Raw genomic sequence first — 19,298 nt, forward strand, 5'->3', positions numbered from 1 at the left:
GTTGTAAATTTTCTTCAGACGAGCTGGGAAGATAACTGTTTCTGTGATGGTACATAAGAAATTATACGTAACAACCGAACTATTGTCAGTGAAGGAAGCTTACCCACACTTTCTTTTTATTTTTTGCTGTATTTGGTAGGTTAATATACTGTGTGATCTGTGTCCATGTAAAAAAAATACAGTTAACATACGAAAATAAAAATCTACTGTATACTGAGATCAATACTGTCCAGATGTTACAAAGCTTCCTAAACTTAAGAGAATATGGGAGTAATTCAGATAGACAGACTGTGGTGTTTGTGGCAGTAACATGCGAATATAAGAGTGTGTTTCGAAGCTTCTGATCCAATGGAGATATAAATACTGTGGGCAGCAAATTAACTTAAGGTAGTATATACAGCTAAAGAGTGTGTGTGTGTGTGTGTGTGTGTGTGTGTGTGTGTGTGTGTGTGTGTGTGTGTGTGTGTGTGTGTGTGTGTGTGTGTGTGTGTGTGTGTGTGTGTGTGTGTGTGTGTGTGTGTGTGTGTGTGTGTGTGTGTGTGTGTGTGTGTGTGTGTGTGTGTGTGTGTGTGTGTGTGTGTGTGTGTGTGTGTGTGTGTGTGTGTGTGTGTGTGTGTGTGTGTGTGTGTGTGTGTGTGTGTGTGTGTGTGTGTGTGTGTGTGTGTGTGTGTGTGTGTGTGTGTGTGTGTGTGTGTGTGTGTGTGTGTGTGTGTGTGTGTGTGTGTGTGTGTGTGTGTGTGTGTGTGTGTGTGTGTGTGTGTGTGTGTGTGTGTGTGTGTGTGTGTGTGTGTGTGTGTGTGTGTGTGTGTGTGTGTGTGTGTGTGTGTGTGTGTGTGTGTGTGTGTGTGTGTGTGTGTGTGTGTATCTCATAGTCCAAAAAAAAAACTCAGTCAGAACATAACAAAGCAAGAGCCAAATAACAAAGGGAAGGACGGAAGGAAGGAAACAAGGGGGCCCAGGTGTTGAGAAGGAAGAAAAGAAGGAGGCACAGGTGTTGAAATATGAAGGAAGGAAGGAAGTCCAGCTGCTGGGAAGGGAGGAATGAAGGAAAGAATGAATGAAGGAAAGAATGAATGAAGGAAAGAATGACTGAAGAAGATAGCCCAGGTGTGGAGTAGGAAGAAGGAAGAAGGCCCCTCATCCCCCCATCCCTAAAGGTAGGAGGTGAAAAAAATATACAAGGGGTCTGTATTCATAAACTTTCCTGTGTCTAAGCTGCGTATATTATTGTTTTTACATATACCCACACCTACAGTATGATGCCATCAAACACTTGCCACCAAAACTAAAGTGAATAACAGTGTGAAAAAAATATAACCAGACATAACTTTCACGATGATATAACTTCCAAGGAGGCTGGCATATGGTGAAATTAGCTTAAGACCCTTTATGAATACCCCACCTAACCCTGAGGCATTTATAAAGGTTCCTAATCAATTTACAGGATATACAAGTCTCCATTAAGATTAACTATGACCATAAGTCGTTCTATTTATCGTATTTTCTCACTTTAGAACTCACTCAAATTTGATAGTTTTTGGCAGCTGTACAAGTGGTGACAGTCGTATATACAAACAATCTTACACAGACTTTAAGCTTAGGAAAATTTATATGTTACACTTAAGCTTAGGAAGGTTTGTGGATATGGTGCCAGACCCGATATCTTACGGGAGACTCGGCCCACATTATATGCAAATACGCTGCCCCATCCCACTGTAACTCTATCAGGCTGCTTTTAGGGGGAGACAAGGGAGAGGTGTGGGGTGAGAAGGGGAGGGTGGGGTGAGAGGGGGAGGGTGGGGAAGCGTGGGTGAAAGGAGGTGTGTGGGTGTGAGGGAGTGTGTGGGTGTGAGGGAGTGTGTGGGTGTGAGGGAGTGTGAGGTTGTTTCGGTGTGAGGGTGTGTGGGTGAGGGAGAATGTGGGTGTGAGGGAGTGTGTGGGTGAGGGAGTGTGTGGGTGAGGGAGAATGTGGGTGTGAGGGAGAATGTGGGTGTGAGGGAGTGTGTGGGTGAGGGAGAATGTAGGTGTGAGGGAGAATGTAGGTGTGAGGGAGTGTGTGGGTGTGAGGGAGTGTGTGGGTGTGACGGTGTGTGGGTGTGACGGTGTGTGGGTGTGACGGTGTGTGGGTGTGACGGTGTGTGGGTGTGAGGGAGTGTATAGGTGTGAGAGAGGTGTGAGGGTGAGTGGGGGTTGCTGTGAGGGTGAGTGGGGGTTGCTGTGAGGTGATGAGACTGCAGATGAGCAGATAAAAATGTTTTGGAATGAATGGGGCTAGAGAAGTATGTGAGAGAAGATGGATGGTAATATGGAGGATGGAGGATGAGAGGGAGGATGGAGGATAAGAGGGAGGATGGAGGATAAGAGGGAGGATGGAGGGCGAGTGGGAAGATGAGAGGTGAGAGGGGTGAGAGAGGGGGGGATGGAAGGTGAATAGAATGAGGAGGAGACATCTGTGTGACTGGGTGTGAGAGAGAAACCTAAGAGCGTGGGGTGTGAGAGAGGGCCCCCTACAAAGGACAGTAATGAATGAAAGAGTGAGATGAGGGTGAGGCAGAGTGAAAATGAGCTGAGGTGAAGGTGAGGCATGGTTAAACAAGACCAAGTATAGGGCTGGGGAGGGAGAGAGGCCGCCCTATATAGTAAAGTAGGGTTGGGTGTTCAATTACCTAGGCCTTGTGAGGGAGAAAAATGGGAAGGTAGGGCAAACTCTGGTAAACTAGGCTGAGAAGGGCTTTTAAGGCTAAATGGGGCGTAGGGTGAGGAGGGTTGTTAGTTGTTGTTGTGAAAGGCAATCTCCAAACTTATAACGGGGTGTCTTAGGGTGAAGAGTTTGTGGTTAGGTGTGATGAAAGGTAATCTGAGGTAATTTGAGGCTAATGATATTCCTGCACACTGATTATACCCCCTTGAGTAGCAAACGGTCTTTCTCATTTCAATCACGCTACTAACAAGCTATTTTCCTCAGCTAATGAAGGCTCTAATTGTAAAGGAATTAAGTAAGGCATATTACCAAAGCCCCCCACTTCCAAGTCTCTCATGTCCAATGCTGCATAAATTCGCCGACACCAGCAAAATATATAAAAAGGCAAAAAATATATAAAATAAAGAAAAAATGAAAATAAGGACGTCGCCATATTGAAGAGGTTACGGTGTCAGTGTAAAATTTTCACAATGGTATCTCAAGACAAAAAAAAATAGCTAGTAAAAAAAAAATGATAATACTGGAAGATCTGATGGGAAACGAAGTATGGCCATTTGCTGTGTGTGTGTGTGTGTGTGTGTGTGTGTGTGTGTGTGTGTGTGTGTGTGTGTGTGTGTGTGTGTGTGTGTGTGTGTGTGTGTGTGTGTGTGTGTGTGTGTGTGTGTGTGTGTGTGTGTGTGTGTGTGTGTGTGTGTTCCATCATCCCATTCAATTAGTTTTCTCCCCCTTCGTAATTAAATATACTCTCTCTCTCTCTCTCTCTCTCTCTCTCTCATTCCTTCTTTCCATTATTCCATCTCATCTCGATACCTCCGACACAATAACTTTTCTCTACCTATCCATCTACTGCCAGACTCTACATCCTGTGAGGGGCGGCTGCTAAATCACGTCTCCCATGTATTCTTGTTCCTATTCTGCAACGACCCCCTCCTCTCAACACAGCGCCACCCTCCCTCACATACTCAGTCTCCCTCTCCTTCTTCCTTGGTCTCTTATTCTTTCAATGGATTATTTTTACTCAGGCTTTCATTTTCTTATTATTCTTCGTTCTCCTTTTCTACTGACCCCATTAATATTCATGTAAATTTATTTATGAATCAACATCGTCATCACCATCATCATCATCTCTATCGTGTCTCATACTTCCTTATACTTCATCATCCAAATTCTCCTGATCCTAAATCCAATCTTCTTCTCTCTTATGAACACCTCCCCCACCCCCCCACTTCTCCATCTCTCTATTACAAACACCTCCCCGCCTCCCTCCTACACACACCGCTTCCCTCTACCCACACCTCTGACTTCTTTACCCCCACTCCTCCCCCAAACCACCCTCTTATTCCCTTCCTATCCACCTCTTCCTCCTCCTTACCCTTCCTTTGCCCCTCTTCCTTGCCCATCTATTCCTCCTCAGCCTCCGTCCTACCCTACCCCTCCATCTGCCCCCTCTCCCCTTCACACCTCCCCCTACCACTGCCTACTCCTGCCCTTGTCCTTCCCCTCCTATCTACCTCTTCCTTCTCCTTACCCTTCCTCTACCCCTCTTCCTTGTCCATCTATTTCTCCTCAGCCTCCTTCCTCCCCTATCCCTCCTTTTGCCCCCTCTCCCCCTCACAATTCCCCCTGCCACTCCCTATCCCTGCCCTTGTCCCCCAACTATGGCAATCAGATCAATGGCACGGCATCTATGGCAAGAATGTCCTGCTCTCCCTCTAGGCCCAGACGCTCATAACTTGTCAAATTGATGCTGCCGCGTTGTGGATAAGGGGGGGGGGCTATCCTTCTCTCTCTCTCTCTCTCTCTTCCATCCCTCCCAATATCCTTCCCTCTTAGTTTCCCTCCATCCATCTGTCCCTCTCTCCTCCCAATCTCTTTCCATCCCCCCATCTGTCCCTCCCTTCTCCCAATCTCCCTCCAACCATCTGTCCCTCTCTCTTCCCAATCTCCCTCTATCTCCCCATCTGTCCCTCCCTCCTACCAATCTCTCTCTCCATCCCCCCATCCGTCCCTCCCTCCTACCAATCTCTCTCTCCATCCCTCGTGTCCCTCCCAACTTCCATTGTACAAAACTTTTTCCCAAAATTCAATGGATTCCTTTCCTCATCCCGACGAATTCTTGAAAGATCTTGTTCCTAAATTGAACTGGTCAAGACATTTTTTTTTTTATATGCTCTCTTTTCATACGCGGTGGTGGGTCTTGCCTCTTTTTTCTTCTCTTCTTTTCTCTTTTTTCTAACTTTCTCTCTTTTCCTTCCTACTTTATTTCAAGGCTCAGTATGTCCTCTTTTCATATTAGCTGTGGCTCTGTCTTATTTGTGTTTTCTTCTATTTTTTCTTTCCTTTTTCCTTCTTTCCTAGTTTTAGCTTTTGTCCTGTACATCTGTTTTTCACAACGTGGTGGATCTTTCTTTTTTTCATCTTTTCTATCTTCCCTTTTTCCTTATTTTCGTCCCTTCCTTCCTTGTTTATTATTTTACTGGTTCTTGTACAAAATGGATCAAGAGGATTTTCAGTGTTCCTGGACCAAAGAGATTGTAATTCTTCCATTTATATATCCAATTATCTATCCACTCTCTCTCTCTCTCTCTCTCTCTCTCTCTCCCTCTCTCTCTAAAGATCTACCCAGCGACACACATTTTATCTCCCGTAATCACATTCATTTCTCAGGCCCCCATCAACATATTCATGGTTTGTCTCGCTCGGGGGCCAGGTCGGGTTAGGTCAGGTGCGGATGTGTGTCAGCAGAAGGGAAGTGACTAGACTCCATGCCGACTCAATGCCGACTCTTGATTCGATGTTGACTCTTGGCTTGACTCTTGATGCTGACTCTTGGCTTGACTCTTGATGCTGACTCTTGACTCGATGTTGACTCTTGACTCGATGCTGACTCTTGGCTTGACTCGAAATTGACTCTTTCCGCCTCTCTCTCTCTCTCTCTCTCTCTCTCTCTCTCTCTCTCTCTCTCTCTCTCTCTTATCAACACAATCAGTCTCTAATCCCCTGCAAATCAGCTGACGAAGTTAAGATTTGTATGTGTAATCAATATTCAGGTTTTATCATTCTGTTTCGTCTTGTTCCGTCACCCCATCAGATTATCGTTCTATCAGGCTTTCGTCTGTCTAATCTATCTTCCTTTCTGTCTCCTCTCTACATCCTTCAATAAATTTATGCAATTCTTTACGTTCATACATTTAAGATTTGTATGTGGAAAATAATCATCTTTTGTCACCGTATCAAGTTATAATCATTCTTCTGTCTGTCTGATCTCTCTCTCTCTCTCTCTCTCTCTCTCTCTCTCTCTCTCTCTCTCTAATCCACGCACTCATCCTTCAATCCCTCCAGCTTAAGTAACAAGTCCTTGAATGCGTGTAATCATATATCTTTCTATTTTATCTCCTCTCATCAGTCTGATCTAGCTTTCCCTCTTAATCTACATCTGCACTTCTATAACAATCCTACATCTGTTTATCCATCTATCTGTCAATCCTCCATCTATCTCATCTAGTTTTCCCTCTCTGTCTAATCCACACATGCATCCCTCAGCCCTTCCAGCCAGTGCCCCTTCAAAAATCTCCATTCTATCTATCTACCTATCAATTTATCTGTTAATCCTCTATCTTATCAAGCTCTCCCTCTCTGTCTAATCCGCACATACATCCACCAGTCCGTCCAGCCCTAATTCTATAATCTCCAGAATCTCTTTGTCATAATCTCCAGAAACTCTTTGTAACACGATCGAGCCCTGGCTGTCGTAACTCCTTTCTTTACCCAGGGGACGAGGCAAAGAAAAATAGAGAAAAAGAGAGCGAGAAGGGAACAGAGGGTGGAAGATTACAGAGCACGAGCGAGGGATCATGTCACCGAATAAATGTTACAGGAGAGAGATGAAAGGAGACATGCGACCTGGGAGAGGGACATGGTGAGATGGAGCGTCAAAGGAAACGGGAGAAAAGAGGTGGAATGGTTGCAGGAAAGTGACAGAAAAACAGAAGACGGTAGGAAAAGAGAAAGTTTTGTGAGAAAGAAGAGAATTAGGGAGAGGGAGGAAGCTATGAGGAAGGAGGAAGAGAAATGAAGCAAAAATGGAAAGTAGGGACTGAAAGTAAAGGAGGATGATCAAACAGGAAGTTCATGTCCTCGAAGTGTTAAATAAAAGATGAAAGGAGAAATGTGACCGAGAGAGATATGAAGGGAGAGGTGCAGCTGGCAAAGGTCAGAGGAGGGATGAGATGAAGAGGAAGAGGAAAGGGATGGTAGGGAAGGTGGGGGCTACAAGGGAAATGGGGAAAAAAGGAGGGAGGAAGGAAGAGAAAGGGGAGAAGAAGGAGACAGATAAGGGAGAGGAAAGACAAGAGAATGATGAAATGGTGGGAGGATGAGGAAAGGGATGGTAAGGAAGGTGGGGTTTACAAGAGAAAGGGGGAAGAGAGGAGGGAGGATGGAAGAGAAAGGGGAAAGAAGGAGAGAGAAAAGGGAGAGGAAGAGAAAAGAATGAAGAAATGAAGGAAGGAAGAATAGGAAGGAAGTCATTGTGACCTAATATATATTACAAGAGAAAGTTAAGGGGAGAAAATGGAAGAAAAAGATAGAGAATAAAAGGGAGAGAAGGCAATGTCCCCCACCCTTTCCTCTAAATTCTCTCTCTTTCTCTCTCTCTCTCTCTCTCTCTCTCTAACTTCCCCCATTTCATCTCACCCCATTGTGCCTTCCCATTACCCCCTACCCCTATTTACTCCCTTAGGTCTTCTGTGTGGGTGCCTGCCTCAACTAACACAATTATAAAGATTAAGAATCTCTCTCTCTCTCTCTCTCTCTCTCTCTCTCTCTCTCTCTCTCTCTCTCTCACCGTTTTCCTACCCTGCGTGGCGCTTATCCTATTTTCTCTCACCATTTCCTCCTCATTTCTCTTCAACCCATCTCCTGTCGTCCTCCAAGATCTCTCAAACCTTCCTCCTCCTCCTCCTCTTCTTCCTTTTCCTCCTCCTCCTCTTCCTCTTCCTCCTTCCCCACTTCCTCAAGGCCACTATAATTTTATTCTTTTCTCCTCAACACAATCTACCCTCCGCTTTATTCACCTTCCCCTCTCTTTACTCACTAACAACAATAAAACGAACACGTAATGAGAATATTCTGCGATTACATATATGCTCTTGTGTCAGATTTGCAGATTAGAGTTTGCCTAGTGTATCGTATTTTCTCTTCCGTCTTTTCATTGTATTTCCTCTTGTGCTTCCAATACAAAGGCTACTCTTATTTTCTAACTAGCATGGCGTTTTACTGTCTTTTTCCTGCCAGCTTTTTTTCCCGGAAGGCGTGGTGGGTGTGGAAAAACAGTCCTCTCTTTTTTTTTTTTTTTATCTTTCTTACGCATGTTGATTAAATCTCTAGTGAAATTGGTTTCTTATCACAACAGACCCGTTATGTTACCTATGTTATGTTATGTACTCCCTCACCATGTTATCCTTTACCCCTTCCTTTCCTACTCTCCCTCCTTCCCACCCCTCCTACTTGAGTGTATCTCGTAAGCCTCTCTCTCTCTCTCTCTCTACACAACACCCCCTGCCTTCTCCAATTCTACAACCCTCGTTCCCTCTCGCCATCTCTCCTTCCTATCTTCCTTTCTCCACTGCCTATCCAACTTTCTCTCCTACACTCCATTTTACCCTTACCATCTCCCCTCTCCTCCCTTCCAAATCCCTCTCCTATTCTCCAACATCCTTCCTTCTCCTCATCTCTCCTATCCACGCTTCCCCTATCCTCACCTCCCTCACTCTCCCTTACCTCTCCTCCACTCCCCACTCTTCCCCTCTCCTCTCCACTCTCCATCCCTCCCCCCTCCACGTCTTCATTCCACATTCTTCCCCTCTCCTCTCCTCTGCTCCCCACTCTCCCTCTCTCCATTCCCCATTCTCTCCCTCTCCTCTCGTCTACTCCCTCCTCTCCTCTCCTTCACTCCCCATTCTCTCCCCCTCTCCTCACTCCACTATTCTCTCCCTCTCCTCTCCACTCCTCCCAACTCTCTCCCTCTCCTCTCCACTCCTCCCCACTCCCTCTCCTCCCGAGCCCCCCTCAGCGTCCTCCCCAGGGAATCAAAGCGAGAGAATCAGACAATCCCCAGCAGATCCGACGTGAGGGCCCTGGATCCCCCTATCACACACACACACACACACACACACACACACACACACACACACACACACACAAATTCTATCAAGCCAGGCCTAGAGGGGGAGGGGGAGGGGGGAAATGGGAAGGAATGATAGGTTGGGAGAAAAAGAGAGAGAGAGAGAGAGAGAGAGAGAGAGAGAGAGAGAGAGAGAGAGAGAGAGAGAGAGAGAGAGAGTGAGTGGGTAAGTAGATGGGAGGGGGAAATACTGCGGGTGGAGAGAGCTTGGTGTAAGGAGGAGAAGGAGAGATGAGGCGAGAGGAGAAAGGGGAATGAGTGGGAGGAAGGAAGTGGGAGGAAGCAATGTGAGGAAGAAAGTGGGAGGAAGCACTGTGAGGAAGGAAGTGGGTGGAAGTGGTAGAGAGAAAGGAGGGATAGAAGGAGGGAAACTGGAGGAAAGAGAGAAGTTTGGAAGAAGGAAGTGGGAAGGGGGAAGGCATGAGTGAAAATGGTGAAGATGGATGACGAAAAGAGTAGAGTGGAGAGAAACATATAAAAAGAAGGAAGTGGATGGAAGGGAAGTGGGAAATGGATTGAGTTCAGGAAAATTAGAAGCGGATGAAGGGAGGGAAATGGATGAGGAGAAGTGGAAGGAGGGAGAGATGAGGTGGGAGTGAGACAGGTGGGTGACAGAACTAAGCGAAGTGAGTGAGAAGAGAGGACGCGATGTGGGTAGAGAAAGGAAAGTGGGTGAGAGGAGGGAAGCAAGTGGAAGGAGGAGGAAGAGGGAAGGGAAAGTGGATGAGAAGGAAGAGTGAAGGGAGGGATGTGGAAGAGTGGAGGAAGGGGTATGGAAGAGTGGAGGAAGAGGTGTGAAAGAGGAGGAGGAAGAGGAAGGAAGAGAGGGAGGCAGCAGTCTTCATCGATTCTGTGTCCCATCTTCCCTCTTTCCTCCCTTGATCACTTTGGAGGCGGAGGAAAGAGTGGAGGTGGAGGGAGAGGTGGAGGGGGAGACAGGAGGGGAGGAAAAGGTGGAGGGAAGGGTGAGTGAGGGAAAAAAGTTGTGGAAAAGCTGGAAAGGAAGAGGGGAATGGGGAAAAAATGTAGGGAGAGTGAGGGGAAAGGAGGAAGAGGAGGGGGGAGTGGGGGGAAAGGAGGAAGAGGAGGGGGGAGTGGGGGGAAAGGTGGAAGAGGAGGGGGGAGTGGGGGGAAAGGAGGGGCGAGTGGAGAGAAATGCGAGAGGAGTGGAGAGAATGACAGGGGGAATGGAGAGAATGGCGGGGAGAGTGGAGGGAAAGATGAGGGGAGTGGTGGGAAAGTTGAAAGGAGAGGAGGGGAAGATGAAGGGAGTGGATGGGAAGATGAAGGGAGTGGAGAGGAAGATGAAAGGAATGAAGGGGCAGATGAAGGAAGTGGAGGGGCAGATGGAGGGAGTGGAGGGGCAGATGGAGGGAGTGGAGGGGCAGATGGAGGGAGTGGAGGGGCAGATGGAGGGAGTGGAGGGGCAGATGAAGGAAATGGAGGGGCAGATGATGGGAGTGGAGGGGCAGATAAAGGGAGTAGAAGGGAAGATGATGGGAGTGGGGGGAAAGGTGGGGGGAACGGGGGGTAAGGTGGGGGGATGGGGGGAAAGGTAGGGGAGTGGTGAGAAGGGTGGGGGAGTGGAGGGTAAAGGTGGGGGAAGTGGAGGGAAAGATGAGAAGGAATGGAGATAGAGGGAAAGGTGAAAGAAAGGGAAATACTGAAGAGTTGGAGGAAGAAATGGAAAAGAAGAGGGAAAGATCGAAGGGAGAGGGAAAGATCGAAGGGAGAGGGAAAGACCGAATGGACAAGAAAGAATAAACCAAAAAAAAGGAGAAAAAAAAAAGATAGATGAGGAAATAAACTGGGTGAAGGAAGCAGAAATATAATGACAAAAAAAAAGGTGATGGAGAAAAGAAAACAGGATCTTGAGAGATATGAAAGACATGGAGGACTAAAGTAAATGAAAAACCATGAAGAAAAAAAGAAGAAAGCAATGGTGAAAGCTGTAAACTGGATGACAGATAATGAAAAACGCAACTACAAAAGCAAAACATTACGAAAAATACTTAAATCACATAAGCTACGAAATAGGATAACAAAGAGATAAAAACAGAAAAATAAAAGAAAATGGAGGTCAGTGCAGCTACGAGAGAAAAATATATAACAGAATCAGTGTGGATTTTTGAGAGAGAGAGAGAGAGAGAGAGAGAGAGAGAGAGAGAGAGAGAGAGAGAGAGAGAGAGAGAGAGAATAATCCGAAGGGGAGACTGCTGGAAACAAAGGAAAGTATGAAGAATGGACTCGGAGCCACAGTTTTATGTCCACTCCCTTGCTTTATGTCACTCAGGGTCTCTCTCTCTCTCTCTCTCTCTCTCTCTCTCTCTCTCTCTCTCTCTCTCTCTCTCTCTCTCACCATTACTGTCTGTCTGTCGTCATTTGTCACTCTCTCTCTCTCTCTCTCTCTCTCTCTCTCTCTCTCTCTCTTTCTCTCTCTCTCTTTCACCATTACTCTGTCGTCATTTGTCGCTCACTCACTCTCTCTCTCTCTGTATTTCTTTCTTCCTTACCAATACTGCCTATCTGTCTTTCGTCATTTGTCAGTTATTCTCTCTCTCTCTCTCTCTCTCTCTCTCTCTCTCTCTCTCTTTCTGCAGTCCTACACCTGTACTAAGCTTTACAGTGTGTGTATGTGTGTGTGTGTGTGTGTGTGTGTGTGTGTGTGTGTGTGTGTGTGTTACAGCCTATTATAGTACTTTGTGTTACTGGGATTCTCGGTGGCTCAGTCGTAACACCCTTTCCTCAGCGAATTATCCTTAACACTCCCCTGCACTTCACTGACGCAAACCACTCTGACGGCTTACAAGAGAATATAAAAGCATGACAGGAAAAATAAATCGCTAAAAAATAGGTGACACGAAACCCCCCCAGAGTCAAAGAATACCGCTCATTAAATATTCTCTATCTTCTTTATCACTTAGTCTACATAACAATACATCAATTTTTACGTGAATCTTGCGCATTTAACTGAGAGAGAGAGAGAGAGAGAGAGAGAGAGAGAGAGAGAGAGAGAGAGAGAGAGAGAGAGAGAGAGAGAGAGTCAGTCCGAAATTGTATAAACTCGCCCGGATGTAACCAGCAGAATATATAAAAATCTCATCATCGCGGTGAAGAGGTTACCGGCGACAACTTCAAAATGCCCTCACTACAAAAATGCCTCCCTTACATGAAGCAAATAAGTAAATAAGTAAAATAAATGAATAAATAATCAAGGTAGTAAAGGAGTCACAATTCCTCCACTTCTATAATACTTCTTTACAATTTTAACGCGAGGAAAAAAACGAAAAAAAGACGCATAATTTTGGCCAGTTTTGCAATTTTCCGGCACCAGTTGATATGCAGAACAGGCGGTATGTATGCAGTCGAAACTCTCAAATTTCCAGACCCCTAACTTTTGTTCCTAACTATGAGAAAACTTTTTGAGGGGTCACTAAAACGTTCATCCATTGTTGTGGTTGTTGCCCAGAGAAAAACGTTTAGAGGTTTGTAATGCAGCTGTAATTTGTTGTTGTGGTGGTGGTGCTTGTAGTGTAGTAGTAGTAGCAGTAGGTGGTTGTTGTGGTGTGGTAACAGTAGTAGTATGTGGTGGTGATAGTAATAGTTGTGCAGTGGTAGTAATAGTAGAAATGGTGGTGGTTGTGGTGGCAGTACTTAGCCCCCAGAGAATACATTTAAGGGGTAACTATAACATGCATCCTTCTCTGCACTTGTGGTTGGCATAATGATTGTTGGCTGTGGATGTGGTCGGGCTGGGTATGTAATTGTGGTAGCGAGTAGCGATGTTACTAGAGGCGGGGCTGGCCTGGTGGTGGCTGAGACTGGTTTGGGGGGTGTGGTGGTTGTAAATGCTATGCTGGTGTGTGTGTGTGTGTGTGTGTGTGTGTGTGTGTGTGTGTGTGTGTGTGTGTGTGTGTGTGTGTGTGTGTGTGTGTGTGTGTGTGTGTGTGTGTGTGTGTGTGTGTGTGTGTGTGTGTGTGTGTGTGTGTGTGTGTGTGTGTGTGTGTGTGTGTGTGTGTGTGTGTGTGTGTGTGTGTGTGTGTGTGTGTGTGTGTGTGTGTGTGTGTGTGTGTGTGTGTGAGAGATTGTTGCTTTACTGCTGTTATTCCAATGTAAAAAGGAGTACTAGGGAAAAAGCAAACAGCAACACCCCTACGGGCCCTTTCAAACTAAGATATCTATTCTATAGGTATAAGACAAGGATAGTACTCGTAAGACAGAAGCGTACTCATTTTCTCTCCATTGCAACCACTATTTAAGACCAACAGAAATCACAGAAGAAATACTCATAAACAGGAGGTAATAGACTGATCAATTACCACGTCTATTTGAGATATTATTTATTTAGTTATTTATGCTGTCACCACCAAAGCATAAACCTTACACTTGGAGAGAGAGAGAGAGAGAGAGAGAGAGAGAGAGAGAGAGAGAGAGAGAGAGAGACCATCTCTGCATGAAAGGGTTAAAAACATTCTATATTTACGCCGTGAAAATGAGGCGCTTTATTTTATCCCGATATCTAGAGGCAAATTTATGTAACTCAGGAAAAATTACCTCAGGCTGAAGGGGTTAAGGGGACACTGCTGGCGAGGACTGAAACCTATACTCCTTTTCTCTAACCTGGCCTAAAGTCTCCATCTCTCTCGAATACTGAGTTATAATAGATGAACCCTAATAATATGCTAGTCACGAAAAAGTGCTATGGAAAGGAAGAAAAGCTGTAGAATTGCTTTTTTTCTGCCAGTGAGCTTGGTGAAAACTGCAAAAGGACGAAAATCAAGCCAAGTTAAGGTGAAAGGCCAAAATGTAATACGAAATGAGTTTAAAAGGACGAAAATCTGCGACAAGTTAAGGTGCAAGATCCAAATGTAATGACAAGTACGCTTAAAAGGACGAAAATCTGCGTCAAGTTAAGGTGAAAGGCCGAGATGTAATAATAAATAAGTTTAAAAAAGACGAAGATCTGGGTCATATTAAGGAGAAAAAACTACTGTCGGTCAAGATTTAATAAGAAAGAGGCTGGAGGTTCACCCACATCACCACCAATAGTCCCATCTAATCCACTCTATTTTACAAGATCGTGCCTGGCTAATCCTGTATATTTTACCTGTCCATAAATACCTAATACTCTGCAGTTCGGTAAGCCATGAATATATAATCGTGTGCATTTTACCAGACAATGTACTCGTCTACCCATGCTAGGACCTAGGGGAGGTCTTGCGTTTAGGTCCAGCCACATGACCACTAACCTCTTAATATCTTATTTGTGTCAAAAATTATTATGGTACAGCTCAATAAGGTGGATGAAGGACAGAATGGTTGCTTATCTCCTTCCCTACGACTATGTTTTATATTTTTTCCAGCCACATTCCACTCCTAGGTTAAACATCTCATTAAATATTTCACTGTAAGAAAGTTAGTGGTGATTGCTACCGACCCTTCTTCACTTCGAGAGACCGCTCCTAACCTGAACAGAATCGCCTGGCGGTATTAGGAATAACTCGTAAAAGTGACGTCATCGTAGTGAGTTGGCTCAGTAAATAATGAAGTCCTGACACCAGCACCCACGAACATAAAGACTTCACGGTTCGTATTCTCCCAAACGCCTTTTCCTAAATGATTTATGTTGCACATTACACCTTATCGTCCTATTCTGCAATATATAAATGATTCCAATATCGCCATACTCTGCATAAATAACTCACAAAAGGATATTAGTCTCCAATATCCAAAAATAAATCGCTATGGAAGAGGTGCTAGTAATCCTCTTAACTGACAGGAATACAGACCTAAGGTTCCAAAACATGAAGCCTTGTATTTTCATTTAAAAAAAAGAAAAAAAGAGGTATCTAAATTAAAATACACTTAAATCTCTCAGCATCAACTTCTGACTTCCTGGCTGTTGATACAAAGATATAAATTTAAAAGGGAAAATGTTATCATGAGGTGCAGGAAGTTAGATATTTTTAGCATACAACAAACACTCTGTAACGCTGTACATCCAGCAATATCCAGCCATATATCTTGCAACATTCCTGCTCCTTGATACGTAACCTCTAGCCGTCCAGCTTCTAAAGAACGCAATTTACAACATCTTCAATGGACGCCCCAGGGACCGTCTAATTATAGGGGGAGAAACGGGTCATTGGCAGTCACCCCCCACCAGCAGGGGACTCCACATACCAGCCACCAGAGCCAGGGTAACACGCACAGGCAGTGGCAAAAGTGTGGGGACTCCCGCTGTGATTTGTATTTTGATGGTGAGGGAGTATGAGATGAGCTTTGAAATGTTGTTTTGAATGTTCTGTTTCAACTACCGTATACTATCTCCTGTTTCAGTAACTATAACTCTGCACTGGCTGTTTCAATAACAGTATACTGCAATCAACAGTGTCATTCAATTAAATCTCAGAATAGTCAGACATATCGAAAACATTAGACAAACTATCGCTTCGCTTTAGTATCACCAAATGTATAAGCATCTGTACAATCTGTGTCGACTGTACCCTACTGCACTAATTTCTGCCATGCCAATCCAGAAATGAACATTATATGGAACTAAATTCTGCAGCACGACGACTTACTCTTGATTTAAGTCCTGCTAGTGTGATCAAACTATATTATTCAGCTTAGAGAGACTTTCGAACATGAGGGGAACGATCCAGTCAACCTACAGCATCAGGATTCTCTTTACAAGATATAAAAATCGTCTGGTAACATGAAGGATACAAATACGGCATGGGATGGAAGGGGCTCATCTGAAAGTCTATGCTGCATTTACTCAAACTTGGCCTAAATTTGCCATCTCTTCATCTCGAATACTTAGCTGTAACAATAGATTAATAACTGAAATATGATGCTAGTCACGAAGAATGGCGAGAGAAAGGATGCAGAGCCGAAGTATTGTCTTTTTCTGCCACTGAGCTATGCGAAGTAAGATGCATGAGACAAAAATCTGTGCAAAGTTAACGTGACGTGCTTATAGTCACTCGAAGGGCCAGATACGTAAAAACTAAAAAAAAACTCTTTCTAATCCTACCTTCGTCAAGCTTTACCCTTCACCCCGAATATCAGCAAATCATCTTAATTTGACATCAACCTAAATTTGTAGAGGCTAACAATGCCCATACACATCAAAACACAAGACAAACCTTTTATCAGATCCAAACTACTTCTGATCCTTCCCACGTTTCCATCTTTCGGCTCATTGACTATACCATTTTTACACCAACTTGGCTTAAAACTGCCATTTATCTATCTACAATGTTGAGCCGTAGCAATACATTAACACTAGAATACGAGGCTAACAATGAAGTAGTGCTATGGAAATGATATAGAGTCCTAGTATTTGTCTTTTTCTGCCACAGAACTTCGTGAAATATGGAGCAAAAGGACGAAAATCTAAGCCAAGTTAAAGTGAAAAGAGTACATTTACCTTAATTATAACCCACCATATAACAAACTGCCTCCAAATGAACCGACAGTTGAATTGCTGATTGCTTTCATTTACGCTTTTTTTTTTCTTTCTTTCTTTTAACGCAGGAGCTCCAAAACTTCTTCTGTCGACTGTAGCTTAGACCCCCCCCAAGGCCCCCCCCAAAGCTCACCCCCCAAAAAAGCCCCCCCCCTCCCTCCACCAACACACCAATTAAACTCTGAAAATCGAAGGAATCAGTCCTCAAACCGCCAGTCAACGCGGACAAATGGTCTTAAAGGGACTGGCGTATCAGGTGCGGGATAAGGGAAGGTGATGTTGGACTGGTGAGAGAGAGAGAGAGAGAGAGAGAGAGAGAGAGAGAGAGAGAGAGAGAGAGAGAGAGATCGCATTAATCCACGTCTCCAAGCGTTTCATAATCTCAAAACACGGTGATCAAAACAAAGCGTCTGGGTTATAACTGAGCAGACTGAAGATCTGTGTTTTTATTTCATTTTCTTTTTCTTTTATTTTTGCCGACCGAGGAGAAGGATCAATCTTTTTTATTTTTCAATTATTCTCGTTTCTTCTGTGATATTTACAGCTTCTTTTATTTTACTTTCTCGTTTCTTTTTCTTAAACCGAGGAGTGAGTGAGTTTTGTTTTTCACATACGTTCGTTCTCTGTTTTTCCATTGTCAGAGGCGTTCACTGATTATATATTTATTGTTTCTCGTTCATTTTGTTGACCGAGAGAAAACTGATTTTTTTCTTTTTGTCTTTAATTTTCTTCATTTTTTCTGTCAGTGGCGTTCAAATGGTCGTTTACTTACTTGATTTTTTGTTGTTTAGTTTTGTCGACAGAGGAGAGAGAGTTTTTTACCCTTATGTCTTCCGTTTTCTTCTTTTCTCTACTTTTTCTTTATTTTTCTTTTTTTCTCTACTCTTTCCCTTATATGTCTTCTATTTTCTTCCTTTTCTCTACTCTTTCTTCTTTGTCAGTGGCGATCAGATGGTCTTTCACCCTTTTTTCCTCTGCTCTTTCCCTTACTTGTCTTTTATTTTATTCCTTTTCTCTTTCCCTTATTTGTCTTCTATTTTCTTCCTTTTTCTCTACTCTTTCTCTTATTTCTCTTATATTTCCTTCCTTTTCTCTACTCTTTCCCTTATTTGTCTTACATTTTCTTCCCTTTCTCTCTCTCACTCACGCCTGACTGGAATAGGAGATGAGATGGCAACAGGCTAACACGGCTGATACAAATGTCTTTCTCTCAAGGAGCTACATTTGTCTATTTCCATTAACTCGGGCCAGATAAGGGGCTAATTTATGCTGGGAGGGAGACTAGGTGTGTGTGTGTGTGTGTGTGTGTGTGTGTGTGTGTGTGTGTGTGTGTGTGTGTGTGTGTGTGTGTGTGTGTGTGTGTGTGTGTGTGTGTGTGTGTGTGTGTGTGTGTGTGTGTGTGTGTGTGTGTGTGTGTGTGTGTGTGTGTGTGTGTGTGTGTGTGTGTGTGTGTGTGTGTGTGTGTGTGTGTGTGTGTGTGTGTGTGTGTGTGTGTGTGTGTGTGTGTGTGTGTGTGTGTGTGTGTGTGTGTGTGTGTGTGTGTGTGTGTGTGTGTGTGTGTGTGTGTGTGTGTGTGTGTGTGTGTGTGTGTGTGTGTGTGTGTGTGAGAGAGAGAGAGAGAGAGAGAGAGCTATTGCCTAGAGGACCTGTTGCAAATACACGCGACACAGTGTCCTTAGCGAAGTATGCAAAGACGAGTTCTGTCTGGGATCAATAAATATAATTACTTTATTTTTAGTGCTATATTTTCACTCTACTTTCTCCCCTCGCCCTCTCTCCCTTCACTTCGTCTCTGTTTTCCCCTGCTCTTCCTTCTTCTCACTTTCCTTTCTCCTCCTCCTTTCTTTTGTTATATTCCTTGTTTACACTCTCCCTGTCCTTTCCTTACCTTCTGACTTTCATTACCTCCTTGTTCATGCAGTTCAACTTTTTTCTTTATGATGATTTTTTTCAGACTACCGTAAGTCTTGATGATGATGATGATGATGATGATGATGATGATGATGATGATGATGATGATGAAGATGACGATGATGAGGAACTAATTATATTTACTTAATGACAACGTTGCTGATGATAACGACGAACATACACCAACTTTTCAGTATACCTATCTACCTACCTCTGATCACTTGCACCCAATGTCATCTTAAAGAAGGCCTTGGATATTTCATAAATAAATTGCAAAGGACACTAGGATTAAGACCCAGTGTTCCTTTCTACCTTCGAGGATCACGACCACCCTCAGAAAAACCCGAGGAATAAAGGGGTAATGGCGGCCTTCCACTAGAGGGGGCGTGTGTTGAAGGGGCAGCGAGATAACCACCCCTCCCCCCTTACTACCAGATTAACAGCCTAATTAATGAGGACTGGGGCTCGTATACTGACGGGGATGGAGGTGGCTGGTCGCTGGATGGGGTGGGTGGGGGTGGGGGACAAGTTTCAGGGGACACAGAGGTAGGGACGTATCTTTGAGCAGCAGGAAGGGGCTGATATGTGAGAGGCTGCCAGTTAGAAAAGTTCCGTAGTCTTTGGCGGCAACAAGGAAAATATAAGTGGGTGGTTGGCTGATGGTGGGCAGGCAGAGGGGGTGCAAGTATTAAGGGACGGGGAGTGCAAGCATGAAGGGAGGAAGGGTGAAAGTATTAGGGAACAGGCAGGTGGGTACAGTAGCGTTCATACATGAGGATACATATGTGGTCATGCTGTCTGCTGTACTTCTCACTGCTGTTCAAATACAGAACTTTTCTACTTAATGGCTGATACACTGAAGGTAAATACACCAGGTGGGAAGTAGAACAGTTCCACGTCCAACCAGCCATGGACACTAAAGTAGAAAATACAACTTCAAGTGTGTCCATACTCATGAACGCGACTGTACATATCTGTAGAGGGTCAAGAGGGGGCAGGTACGTGGGTGATTGGCTGGTGGAGGGGGG

General features: G+C 44.4%; 1 protein-coding gene across 1 annotated transcript in view; it reads right to left on the reverse strand.

Moving 5' to 3' along the window:
• The window catches only part of LOC145411189 (latrophilin Cirl-like), a 217,982-nt gene that overhangs the window by 136,029 nt on the left and 62,655 nt on the right, over positions 1-19,298 (reverse strand). The window lies entirely within an intron of this gene.

The sequence above is a fragment of the Coenobita brevimanus genome, chromosome 88 (genome assembly GCF_032717465.1).
Source record: "Coenobita brevimanus isolate Jiangsu-jjx chromosome 88, ASM3271746v2, whole genome shotgun sequence".
Classification (NCBI taxonomy): domain Eukaryota; kingdom Metazoa; phylum Arthropoda; class Malacostraca; order Decapoda; family Coenobitidae; genus Coenobita; species Coenobita brevimanus.